The following is an 11,540-nucleotide window of genomic DNA, read 5'->3' as shown; positions in this document are numbered from 1 at the left end:
GACGTCCGGATTGATATACACGCTCGTCTTCTAAAGATAAGATGTACCGAAAGATGCTTTCGATCGATCCACTTGATTTAACTAGTCCCCACCAGGCTGCGTCTCTAAAAAGAGTCGTCCACCAGGCTGCGATTTGCGTCGCATCTAGTCAAGACTTTCGCGCGTTTTTCTAACACAGTATATACGCAAGCACTCATATATATGCGCATACACTCACCCTATCAATGTACACATGTCGAAGAGGCTCAGCCGGCATATCATCTTGTAATGATTGTAGTGTATTTCAATGAGATAGTGATGTACTCCTTCTGTAAATAGGGACCTAAACGCTTTTATATTTCTTTACGGAGAGAGTATGAAACATGGATATTTAAATTAATAATATGTATGCAAACATAGAATTTATATTGTATTTTTAGGGTGGTACAAATTATATATTACTAGCAAAACGGTCTGTGCGCTGCAACGGAAGAAAAAACTCATAATTTTCAATGGTCATGACCACGTTTTGCTGCATCACCGAGATACACTATTACTCTCATTTTCTTGAAATTGTGAACAATTTTTGAAAATCGTGAATACTTTTTAAACTCGTGAACCTATCTGAATTTGTGAAAAAAATTTAAATTCATGAACATTTTTACATATTTTTGAACATTTTTTGAAACAATGAACATTTTTTGAATTCATGAACATTTATACTATTTGCAAAAATATCTTAAAATTGTGATCATTTTCAAAAAAAAAATCTTCAATAGGAGAACATTTCCAGAAACGAGGAACATTTTATTGGAAATTTTTTGGTGGAACAATTTTTGAAATTCACGACCCTTTTTTTATTTAGGAACATTTTCTGAAATGCATGGTCATTTTTTAAATCAGTGAACATTTAATGAATCAATAAACTATATTGTAAGTCAGGGACAGTTTTTGAATTTCTGGAATATTTTTCAGTTCATGAACATTTCTTGAATTGGCGAATTTTTTCTATTTCATTAATTTTTTTAATATACAAACATTTTCATAAAATCATGAACATTTTTTGATTTCCTGAACATTTGTTTTCGAGATTGCAATTTTTTTAATATGCGAACACTTTTTAAAAATCACGAAGATTTTCTGAATCCATAAACATTTATGAAATATTAAAAATTTATTTCAAAATGTTCATTTTTTATTTTTTCTAAACTTTTTTGAAGTCCCAAATTATTTAAAGTAGAAAAAAACTAAGACGAAAAATAAAAAACGACATTTAAAAACAGGCCTCCCGGACATGGGCCGGCCCAAATGGGCGCTTTGTGTCTTCTCCCGGCGCGCAGAGCGCAGTATAGAAGGTTTCTGCTGCATGGGCTGGCCCAGGCCAGGATTCTCCTGCGTGAGACGGTTTTTTATCACTTATAGGTGGCATTGGGGGGGGTAATATTTTGCAAATTTAGGGGCATTTTGGTGACGTACCGCGAGAAGCAATAGCCCCTTTATTATTATTAAGTATAGATATTTAATTATTGTTTTAGGATGATGTTTAAATTAAGTTTTAGGATAATATAGAAACATCTAGCGCATACGCATATGGATCAATGACACATGTCAAAAGAGAGAGGGCACCGAAAACTTTGATGCGGCACCATCTTCAGGCATGGTGGTGGCTATCATAGATGAAGTAGGCGGACGAGCATCAAGGATATAGTGGAACTTGAGCGAGCAATCGCGCCAAGATGCTCTCAAAAACTTTACCGTCTCTCACCCAGTGCAGCTTCTAAAGGGGCGCGGTTTCGGAAGACTATTCTCGCGTATTAATTTAGTTCTTACAACAAGGCGCATATAATATTAGCCCAAATTGGTACTCAAACCCAATTCAGGAAATGCGCGCGTGTGCGTTGTGTGGCATGAGGTGAGTGAGCACAGTATTATTGCTCTCTTTTCTCATGCTACAAGAAATAGTAGAACAACTCACCTTTTATATTGGTGTTTCTTTCACTCCACTAATTAAACTTGCACATTTGCCATACAATTTAAATGGGCCTTTGAGATTTCAGAATTTTACCGAAGTACAAGATTTAATTGGCCAAGTCTCGTAATAACATGGACGCCCACCAAAGTCCTTTCCCTTCATGGGCGCTACGGTGATTAAACCAGCCACAACACCTCAGAAGCACCGTCCTAGGGCAATAAATGTTGGCGCCCGCGCTGCCGTCGGGGAGGCGATCGGCGGCGGACCGCCTAACCCTAAGTCACCTAGTATTCGCCTCACGGAGAAAAAAACTTTTGGTTAGTCATCCTCAACTCTTGTTAATGCCTTCTTCGATGCAGATTAAGTTGGTTGTTTGGATGACAAGCGGTCAACTGGTGGATTTGCAATTTTTTTTGGGCCAAACTTAGTATCTTAGTGTGCAAAGAAGCAAATCGTAACAATTGCGTCAACAAAAATTATTTGGGTGCATTATCTATTACCCTTATAAAAAGAAAAGAGGGCGGAGAACCAAACAATCAGGTCTATTCATTAGCAAGATCTAATGGCTCTTAATCTTTTCATGTTTAACGCTATAAGCCACCGAATTAAGCCGGTAATCCGTCGATCACTAACCTTGTCCGCCGTTCAAAAAAAAAAAACCGCTGCGCACCACGCCCGCACGACTTTCGCCCACTCCTCCTCCTCCCAACAGACGCCAGCCGTTCGCCACAGCACGGACGGCCCTCCTCCCGCGCCAATCCTCCCGCCGCCTCCCACGCCGTTCGCCGCCCGCCGATCCAATCATCCTCCGCAGCCGCTCAGCTTGGCGGGAGGATTTCCCTGGCCTTGCCCCGTCCTCTCGTCTCTCGATCTGATCGAGGCCACAGCTCGGGAATGGAGGCTGGCATGCGGAAGGCGCCATCCATGGAGTGGCGGTGGGTGTCCGCGGGAGAGGAGGATGACGACAAGCTGGAGGGCCGCAGGGCAGGGGGGGGCCCGCGACCGTCGGGGCGGCAGCTTCGAGTCGGAGGACGAGGAGGACAACATCGACTACGAGGACGAGGAGCACCGGGAGGCCAGGCAGCGCCTGATTCGGACCGTGCTGACCGTCGGCTGGTTCCGGGCGCCAACGGCCAACGAGGTCTCAGGCAACGGCCAACGAGGTCTCGGGTGCGCAGCCTCTCGAGGACCCCGAGGTGAGCGCAGCTCTGCTCCCGGTTCGCCTGTTTTCCCTCTTGCGTCCTTTGATTGCATATGCGGCAAGGTGTTCGACGCGTTCTGTTCATGCCACGTGCGTGGAATGCCGTGAGAGTGGTGACCGCGACTGCTGCTGATTTTGATTAGCTTCAGTGTTTGCCATTGGATTGGAGAATTGTGAATCTGCACATCCTTGTGGTTCAAGATGGCCGTGCTTGGACGAGGGGATACATATGTTGCGTTCGATCTCAGGCTGCAAGTGGGACGTTCCGCAGGAGCCCGCAAACACGCCCACATCTGCCCCGTAGTATTAGTGGGAATCCAGCATATGTCCACATAATTTTTCACGGGATAAGTGGGCATCCCACATCCCACGTAATCCCTATGTAAATCACAGGCTCAAGCTTATATTTTCTGTTTTGCAATGGACATGGAAGGAGCAGAGAAGTTCAGGCTTCATTATATCAGGTGGAGAATCTTCAGAGTTGACACTGCAAATTATATCTTTTTTGTAGTACTTTTGTTTATCTGGGAGTGGTAATCCTCTGCCTCCACGAAGTCGCAGCTCAGTGGTTCGGCGGGCGTCGCTTCAGTAGAAGAATCACATCGAAAATGATTTTAGAAGTGACACTGTTATAAGATCAAAATAAGAGGTGAGCAGGGTGCAATCTGCTTGCTTGCAGCTGATGTTCCTTGAAGCAGCGAGCTTCTTCATGGCGTTCTTGAGAGAAGAAGAAATCAAGGAGGATTGGATAAGGAGGGAAGATACCACAACCACTGACTCGCATTATCAGGCCACAGATGATACGTGATTCAACAGGGTAGAATGAATCGGCTTTGCTCTGAACAATTTAGAGGAAATTGGCTGAAGATGTAGTAGTCGATAGGAAATAAATCACAGATGAGAGAGGGGAAGAAGAAGACTGAACTGCACCTGTACATGGCGGAGGTTGACGACGACATTACGGCGTCCATGGCGGAGTTGGACAGCGGCGCTGGGCGGCCATGGGGAAGGTACACGGCGGCGCCGCGGCCATGGCGGCATGTCATAATCGGGCTAATCCGCACGACTGACGTTCGACTCAGAAGGGATGTGGGTTTGATGTGGGCGCCGCGGGACATCCCACATAATCCGCATCTCTCAGTGCTCTAACTGTGGGTGTCCACGATCGTAAATTATGTGGGCTTGGACGTGGGCACCGCGGACAGCCCGCGTCCACTTGCAGCCTGAGTTCCATTAGCTTCATGCAAATTTTCTTTGCATAATATTGTGACTGGCAATCAGGACGAGGTGGGACCGTGGGAATGATCGATGATTACATTCGCGTATGTCATTTGTGACCGTTTTCTTGTGCATGATTGGGAACAATAGTTATTTAATGAGTTAATTTCGTATCACTTAGATGTAGTGTTGAAATTTCTGGGACCCATTACCCACCCCAATCTGCTCATACAAGACATAACTTCTACATAGAAGTGAATCAGTAAACTGCTACTAATCTGGCTGGAGACACTATTTGACTCCATCTGTTATGTAAAATCAGACCACTTTTCCTTCCATAAATGTTTAGATTATTTCGGTGCACGTCCAATGCAGGAACCTCTTCCTGCTCCGTGGGTGGTTAAAGCGAGAATACGGGCAGTGATCGAACTTCAAACGTCATAATTAAAGATACCTTGCCCAATGCAAGTACCTTTTTCTAGGAGGTTTAAGAACTTGTATAAGCACCTGTAGTCTCTGCAATGCAAAATTCCAACCCTACAGGTTTGTGCCCTATATTCTGCTCTCACTATACTACAATAAGAATATTATTCAAATTGTTCACTACGATGTCCTATATTTCGATGCATGCAGGTTTTCCACTGGGAGAACAAGTTTCTAGATACCACAATAAGAATACTCATTTTCTTGTTCTCTGTTTTTCATTGCAATTTTTTGTTGTGCAATATGAGTTGATATGAATCAAACATCCCAAGTATTATTGTTGACTAATTTTTAAATTACCTCCCTTCCAAGCAGCCCTTGAACAATGAACAAGGAAATTTCGGAGTCCTTGTTTCACTGCCTCCGAGGACGTGGGAGCCACCACCACCGTTGCTTACTTCCACAACTAAAAGTCCTAGGTATCTGTTCTCGCTCCCTATAAGTTGCCGTTTGCATATCATGATTATGTTTTCCAATAAGATTGGCAGAAAAAGATTATCGTTTGCAATGTTTTTTCAAGGAAAAGCTCCCTCGAGGGACATTTCTTGTGAGCAACATATTACATTTGAGTACATGTCACTGCTAAAAACATGATTTAATGGGCAAGAAACATCACAATAATTCATACAAGAAATAGAGAAGGATATGGAAGAAAGTGCTCCTAGCTAAGTTGTGCGCTTTCTTGTATTGATTTCCAAAAATACGTCTGAAGATAGCATCGCTCATGTATCCCTTCTAGCGAATGAAACTGATAGTGGGTCTCAATTGCCATTTGTGTGGATTCATACTTGAGTCTTGGGAGTTAATTGCTTTAATACCAGTAGCATTATCTGATGAGATGAGGCAACCATGTATTTTCTAGCATCATGACTTCAGCCTACTGGTAGCATTATGCGATGAAATGAGGAGGCGACCATGTTTTTTCCAGTATGATGACTTGAGCCGCAGCATCATGCCGAGTAGCCGAAGAAGTAACTACAGTCACTTTTATTGTAGATTCGTGTTGGCCAGCTTGAGACTGAATATAAACTAAGGTGCATAGAGAGGGATCGGTCATAATAAGCATCTGTGTACATCATAATTGTATTCCTCCGTCGAGTACACAAGAGAGAGGGGTATGTTGTTTTAGAAGAGGGCAAAATATAGTTAAAAGAGGGCAAAATAAAGCATGTAGGCTGATGAATGTCAATTTAGACCATCATTTTGCAATTGCTACTTTTGGTTCCAAAGGATTAACAAGATAAACTCGATTGTTTATATGACCTTGCACTTATAAGTTTACGTTGCAAATTTTATCACACTAGCAATGTTTTTGTTTCAGCAAACTTGATCATGTGGAGATTGTTGTGTGCAGATATCAGACTTCAGTGGCTATAAGAAAAACTAAAGCTCTGTTTCCACAGGCGAGTAAATGCAGCCTGACTGAAGAACGCAAGCTGTTTCCTCAAGCTATGTATTAGGTTGCATATATATAACAAAGTGAGGTCCTCATCCTGGTTGGTTTGGCATGGCCACATCCTCATGGCCAATAAGTTGTTGCGCTAGAGATGGCCAGGCAGTGAGATTTGCCCGACGTGTGGCTCTTGCGAAGAGACGGCCAGCTTTGCGAGGCAAGTATGGCCAGGGTGGCCTTTTGGTCATGATACCAGGTGTTGTCTCCCCCAGTTTCTAGAACATCGCTCCCATCTATGACTGGTGGATGGCGATCAGGTTTCAAAGGAGGAGAAAAAGCATTTTCATGGACTCACCTCGTATGGCGTTAGGAAAAATTGAAACATTAAGTCAATGACACCACATTCAAGATATGATTTTGTTATAGTTGTTCCGGATGCATGGTGGGGGGCTGAGGTTTTGGGCCTCCCTTTTCCCCTCTATTAGACAAAATCTACCTGTATGGGTCTGGCTGCAAAACTAACTTCGACTAACATATCCTTGCTTGCGATGGAATACAAATGTATTTTCTTTAAGCTGTAATACTAAAATACTCCCTCTGTAAACTAATATAAGAGCGTTTAGATCACTATTTTAGTATTCTAAACGCTCTTATATTAGTTTACGGAGGGAATACTTGTTTTTGCGATGTAATATGGGTATAGTTGATTTTTTTGTGCGTGCATACTCAAGGATTTCATGAATGGAATATTGTGTTTTTTCTGCGATGAAACAACACATTATACTTGTATAATCAACTTGCTTCACAAGAATATAATTGTATATGATGCATGAGATGAATACGACTCATTTGTGTAGGGGGTAGATAAAGCATAGAGCCACCTCCGAAATTGCCATAATGGAATAAGAAAACCAGTACGCTGTAACATAACTACAGTAGATTTTTGGGTTACCAGTTATTTATTACTCCCTATGTTCACTTATATAAGACATTTAAGCCTGCTCAGAACATGCTCTAAATAGTTCAAAATCAGTTCTCCAAAACGCCTTATAAAAACGAACGGAGGGAGTACAACGGTTAGATGCTTGTTTTTGTTTCCTCGAAAAAAAGCTTGTCCGTGCATTGCAATTTGCAAGTCGAGAGGTTCCGAAATCTTGCCTAAATATTTTCTCTGCAATTATTTACTTAAATCTTGCATCCAGAAATTAATATATGATGTTATTTATTGCTTCATAAGTCATAATTAGATGAATGAGAAAATCGTTTTCTACTTTGTTAGACGTGTGTTGCACGTGCCAGCTTACTAGTATACTTAAATAACTTGGAGTATCACAAGTGCAAATTCCTTGTTTATGGTGTGACAATCTTGGTGAAAACTACTTGTCTACTAACCCAATTTTTTGTGCCAGGGCTAAACATATTGAAATAGATTTTTACTTTGTGAAAGAACATGTTGCAAACAAAGAATTTGGATATTTGTTTTATTCCTTTTAAAGATCAGGCTACAGATTGATTTACAAAAGCATTGCCTCTACAAAAGTCTAGAAGAATTCAAGTGTAATATCAACTTGATGAAGTTGTGATTAAGTGGGGTTGTTGAAATATCTTCTAGACACGCAACACACAGAATAAGGCTGTTAGGAGAGTTGTTAGAAGAATCGACAATATGTAATCTTTCTATTTTAATTTCTCTTATCTCCTCTCCTTGTTGTAATTTCTCCACCATGTTCTATGCATCCACGAGATAAGCCTCATCTCATCAATAAAGTCACAACGCATGCCTCCCAGGATGGTCAAGACGATTCATAATTTCTACAAATCCATTCTAGAGGAGAGGACTTGTCGATGGTGTGGGATTTGGCGCGCGCGGGGGGGGGGGGGGGGGGGGGGGGGGTTGTTGTTGACTAGTCAAGCACAAGGGAGACGTGGACAAAAACGTGATTTTTGCCATGGACTTCCCATTTTGGACAGTTCTAACAATGCTTTGTCCTCTTTTGTGGATTCTGATCCCTCGATGAATGACCAATTTACAATATTGTTGGAAATATTCTAATTTCCAAGAAGTAGTAGAGTTGGCATGCACAATGTTTTATGGACACACTGACACATTGTTTATGTGTACAGTTACGCCACACCGTCACCTCCATGCTACAAGTGGTATATCATAGCTTGTTGTGACTAACAACATAGGTAGTGCTCGTTTTGTTATCATTATTAGGTATGTGCCCATGCGTTGGCACATGAGCCTAATTTTTTTCAATGAAATGAGAAGAGCATTAAAAACAATATGGTATTCTAAGATCACCACACACTATAATCTACCTGATCTTCATGGGCACTCTTTTGGTCTAGGGATTTTTGTGTGCAAATAATAGAATACATGTACGTTGCCATCCAACATCTTGTTGCCATCTTGTCGTCTTGCAATTGCTTGTGTATTTTATATAGGTAACTCGAAGCACCTCTCAACATCTGATGTTCTTTTGTGGTGTACAACATGGAAACTGCTAAGATTTTCTCACTCCATCGGGTCTATGATCATCCGATATTGTTCAAGATATTATCATGATAGAGTTTACCAAGAATTAACAAGGGTAAATGTATTCTCTTTGTATCTTGTTGGCATCTTGTCATCATCTAATTGCAACCACTTATGTATTTTCTACAATTAACTCAAAGCACATCTCAGCATCTAGCATTCTTTGTAGTGTACAGCATGGAAATGGCTAAGATTTTTCTCACTCCAGGGATGAAATCCTAGTTGGTGATCTTTTCACACTTGAAGGTGGGGCGAGCAGAAATCAAGAGGAAAACACTCAAGACAAGATTCAAGTCACACATCCACTAAATCCACATACACAATGAAATACAAGATCCAAATCCAACAAAGGTAGGCACATAGGTAGATAGCTCATCCCGGTCTCAGGGAGGGAGGGGTTTTGATATCCTTAGAGCATCTTCCCCAGAAGGGGTCTTAATATCCAATAGGGATCTTTTCACATGGAGGCCTTGATCTTAATGGGAGAGGTGGTAGTTAGGAGCAAAGATCTCACAATATGCTTTGCTAATCCTAACTAGAGGTAGGGGATGGTCTATTTATAGTCTAGGATGGAATAAGTGAGAGGGAGATGGTTACATGGGCCTTTGGCTCGATTCTGTGCACGCAGGCGCCGAATGTCGAGCCCGACTTGGGGCGCCGGATGTCCGGGCTGGGCCGGATGTCCTGCCAGGTGATGGCCCGATTTGGCAACGGTTATGGACTCCTTGGGTCGGATTTCCGGGGAGGCGCCGGAAGTCCAACCTGTCGTAGTGGGCCGGATGTCCTGCCGTTGTAGCCTTAGTAGGCGCAGGTTCTTGCCGCTGGTACTAGACTTGGAGGTGTTGGATTTCTGGGAAGGGGCCGGATGTCCGGCCGCTATAGCATTTCGACGACTCCACTTAAGGTGTTTCTTTTTTCTGCATCCGTGGTGGCTTCGCCTTCATTTCGAGTGTCGCCGAGGGTGTCTTCTTCTTGATACCTAAGCACACATAGCATTCCACCTTGAGGTAGTAGCCATGTCTCAAGTGGTTCAGATGGAAGTTCATTAAGGAGATATGTCATCTCGGTCTCAATAGCTCTTGATCGTGCTCTTGTCATCGGTCCACTTGGTGTTTGGGGTGATGATGGTAAGTCCATGGGCATGAACGTACGACACTCCGCATTATCCAGTCTATGATCACCCGATACTGTTCAAACCATCTCATACTTTTTTGTAGTGTTTGAGCGTAATGCATATTTGGTCAGCATAGTTATTCAAAGGTATTGTATTCATTGTTTGAACAGTATTAGAAAAACTAGTTAGATCGTTGTTAGGCCTTTCCATATTTTCCATGCATATCCTCAAAATCAATGACATTTTTTTGCCTTCCACTGGCTATCCATGTCAAAATCTTCAACATCTTAGCATGATAGGCTTGCACGATCTTCGTCGCATTGGGATCCAAGTCATCCATCTTCAAGGTAAACATATTGGCATCGTCCGAGTTGGCTGTGAGCTCAACTCTCTTCTCTTTGAGCTTGGTATTTTTCTCAATCACCACCATGAACTTGTCAAACCTCTTGGCCTTCTTTTCCTCCTTCACGTCATGGCACTTCACACATGCTTTCTCTTTCTTTTCCATGATGACTTCAAATCTTTTTGTCATCTTGGCAGTCGCTCCTTCCCGCTTCTCTTTCTCCTCCTTCCTCCTCTAGTTCCTTTTGACCTTGTTGGCTGGCTCAAGCCCTTTTGTTGGGGCAGACGGATCAACATCTTTGGCTTACGAGATGGCGACTAATCGGGGCGGCGCAACTGCTAATTCCCTGCCCCTCTGTTTTTGTGGCGGTGCGTGTGGCCGAGTTGACCTTATAGGCGGCCGTAGTCAATGGGTCCTCCGGCTCTGGCGGCACGACAGTTATCTCCATCAGCTACTCCGTCGGCTCCATCGTGGCGTCAGAAGATGAAAAGGGCGGGAACTTGGTTAGAGGGTGGCGACGCTCGGAGCGGAGATGGTGGGAAATTACGGGCTTTTTCATGCCAAAACATTGCGGAATGGTCAAAATGCGCGGGCTCAGCCTTTGTTTTGGCTGGGTCTGGGGTGTTGGATGCCTACGTGGCAGAGGTCTGAACGTCCGCAAACCTCCCCTAGCTTTCTAACCAGTTTGTGGGATTGCAGACGCCCAAATGAGCCCGCGGACATTTGAGGCATGACATAGGATGGCAAAAATCATCCACACACCCTGGTCCGGACGTTTTAGGGGCGAGTTGGAGTTACCTTGACACCCTCTGTGTGCGGAAATGATATAGATCGCTCATTGTGAGTGTTAAGATAACAATTTCAGATAATTTTCATGTTTTAAAATGTTCTGAACCTAAAAAATTGTGAGAATGTTCATAAATTTAAAAAATGCTTTACATTTTTTTAAAATTTATTTGGAAATTATAAAAATTGTTCTGGATTTAAATTCACTATTTGAAAAGTTGATAGTTTTTAAATCCTGATGCATATTACGAATTTTCAAACCTTTTATTTTCAAATCCAATAATTTTTTTCAAGTGGGTGATTTTTTTTGAATTGGTGAACATTTTTCAAATCGATGAACAAATTTTGCATTCGCAATATTTTTTGAATTTGTCAATTTTTTGAACTCATGATCATTTTTGAGTTCGTGAATATTTTTTGTAATCTGCAAATTTTTTTGAATTCATGAACATTTTTTGCATTTGATTTTTGAATCACGAACATTATCTTGAATTTCGCATTATTTTAATTAG

The 11,540-nt window shown here is 42.3% G+C and overlaps 1 long non-coding RNA gene across 1 annotated transcript; it reads left to right on the top strand.

Moving 5' to 3' along the window:
* The first annotated feature begins 2,589 nt into the window (after positions 1-2,589).
* On the top strand, positions 2,590-6,820 carry LOC125522893 (uncharacterized). The gene is made up of 4 exons (XR_007290010.2): positions 2,590-3,147; positions 4,746-4,913; positions 5,004-5,272; positions 6,208-6,820. It is a non-coding gene; the product is annotated as an uncharacterized LOC125522893 (long non-coding RNA).
* Positions 6,821-11,540: the final 4,720 nt, after the last annotated feature.

Source organism: Triticum urartu, chromosome 1A (genome assembly GCF_056163025.1).
Source record: "Triticum urartu cultivar PI428250 chromosome 1A, HENAU_Tu73, whole genome shotgun sequence".
Classification (NCBI taxonomy): domain Eukaryota; kingdom Viridiplantae; phylum Streptophyta; class Magnoliopsida; order Poales; family Poaceae; genus Triticum; species Triticum urartu.
This window is presented reverse-complemented; position numbering and strand designations above follow the sequence as displayed.